General features: G+C 54.9%; 1 long non-coding RNA gene across 1 annotated transcript in view; it reads left to right on the top strand.

Annotated features, from left to right (window-relative positions):
• The window catches only part of LOC105548716, a 64,641-nt gene that overhangs the window by 11,517 nt on the left and 50,944 nt on the right, over positions 1-2,180 (top strand). The window contains exons 3-4 of the long non-coding RNA XR_001007436.1: positions 362-544; positions 1,125-1,153. This is a non-coding gene — a long non-coding RNA (uncharacterized LOC105548716). The remainder of the gene's footprint in view (positions 1-361; positions 545-1,124; positions 1,154-2,180) is intronic.

Genomic DNA, 2,180 nt, shown 5'->3' with positions numbered 1-2,180 from the left:
TGGAACTACAGGCATGCACCACCATGTCCAGCTATTTTTTAGAAATTTTTGGTAGAGACAGGGTCTTGCTCTGTTGCCCAGGATGATCTCGAACTCTTAGACTTAAGTGATCCTCCTGCCTTGGCCTCCCAAAATGCTGGGATTACGGGCATGAGCCACCATGCTGGCCTTTTTTTAATGTTCTGATCAAATAGCTCAGATTGTAATGCCTATACCTTTCCACGGTGCTACCCGAGACCTTTCTCGTGCCATTCACTCTCCTGCACGCATGTCTTTCCATTCACACCCCTGCAATCCCATGTACACACACCCCACGCTGCCTCTCACTCCTGATGGGCAGGACCCTGCCTCTCACCCACAGGGGAAGTCTTGGGTATCAAGTACCCGGTCCAGGTCCCCTACAAGCGGATCAAGAGTAACCCTGCTCCGTGATCATTGAGGGGCTGCCCCCGGGAATCCCGTTCCGAAAGCCCTGCACCTTCGGCTCCCAGAACCTGGAGAGGATTCTTGCCGTGGCCAACAAGATCAAGTTCACAGTCACCAGGTACTCAGGGGGAAGGATGAGGGTGAAGAGGCGGGACTAGCTCAGATGGAGGCTTATACCTGCGAATCCTTAGCCTTTCCCTAGGTCCTGCTCTCCCTACTGGACAATGTGGCTCTCCTGGCACCATCCTGGGTCCTGGGGGTGGCCAGAAAGGGACTGCAGGCCAGCCCGAGTGCAGGGAACCCTTCAGAAGTGGGACTGGTCACCCCACCATGGCAAGGGCAGCCTTCAAGGGCATCTTCAACCTGTTCAGCAACACCCGCTCACTGCACCCCCAGCCCCCGGGAAAAGCATTCAGCCCCCATCAGAGGGATTTGCCCAAGGTCCCAGGGCCAGCCAGGGCAGAGCCTGCACAAGGCCCAGGTCTGCGTCCTGCAGAGTGACACTGCCAATGCCAGCACCCTGCCACATTGTCTCAGTGTCCTGCACACACAGAACCCCAGGGCAGCTTGTTAAAATGCAGATTCTGCTGCCGTAGGTCTGGGGTGCTCCCAGGAGAGACGGAGGCCACTGCATCCCAGGGGTCTTCCTCATCCTCCAGGCCCTCCCCATGACACCCCTGCCTCTGTTTCTCTTCTAGGCCTTTCCAAGGACTCATCCCAAAGCCTGGTAAGAGGCACTGGCTGTGGAGGGGCACTGGGAATAGGGCCCAGTCATGGTGCTGGGGGCTGGAGCTAAGCCTGCTGTGGGGCACAGGTTCTGGGGGCTGGGAACAGAAGCCAGGCCCCTGCCTTTCTTTTTTTTTTTTCTGTGGCAGAGTTCTTTTCTGTCAACCAGGCTGGAGAGCAGTGGTGTGATCTCAGCTCACTGTAACCTCCACCTCCCGGATTCAAGCGATTCTCCTGCCTCAGCCTCCTGAGTAGCTGGGATTACAGGCAACTGTCACCACGCCTGGCTATTTTTTGTATTTTTAGTAGAGACAGGGTTTCACCATGTTGGCCAGGCTGGTTTCCAACTCCTGACCTCAAGTGATCCACCTACCTCAGCCTCCCAAAGTGTTGGGATTACAGGCGTGCGCCACCGTGCCCGGCCTAGGCCCCTGCCCTTCTGTTTAGCCACCTCACCTGGGCGCCTGACCCAGGTAGATGGAGGAAGGCGAAGCTTGAATGTGGCCCCACATCCTGGGGAAGAGAAAGGAGTGGTGGTACCAGTGATTTCTAAGTTTTACCCAGTCTGGGTTCAGGAGGGAGGGGTCAGGCCAGGTCAGTGTGCCCACTCCTGATAAAGGGGGTCTGGTTGACCTTAGTGAATAGATGAGGTTGTCGGTGAGTGGGTTCCTAACCACAGAAGGAGGGGTGTCTCCATGGGAACTGCAAGCGTGGTGGTAAGATGTGGGGGGTGTCTACCCCGCCTTCAACAGTGCAGTGCCTCTCCTGACCCTTTTTTGTGTTTTATATGTGTGTGTGTGTGTGTATATATATATATTTTTTTTTTTCTTTTTTTTTTGAGACCAAGTCTCACTTTGTTGCCCAGGCTGGAGTACAGTGGCACAATCTCTGCTCACTGCAACCTCCATCTCCCAGGTTCAAACGATTCTCCTGCCTCAGCCTCCCGAGTAGCTGGGATTATAGGCACATGCCACCATGGCCGGCTAATTTTTGTATTTTTAGTAGAGATGGGGTTTCACCATGTTGGC

Source organism: Mandrillus leucophaeus, unplaced genomic scaffold (genome assembly GCF_000951045.1).
Source record: "Mandrillus leucophaeus isolate KB7577 unplaced genomic scaffold, Mleu.le_1.0 Scaffold42, whole genome shotgun sequence".
NCBI lineage: Eukaryota > Metazoa > Chordata > Mammalia > Primates > Cercopithecidae > Mandrillus > Mandrillus leucophaeus.
The sequence above is the reverse complement of the archived record's forward strand: the minus strand, read 5'-3'. Positions and strand labels throughout refer to the sequence as shown.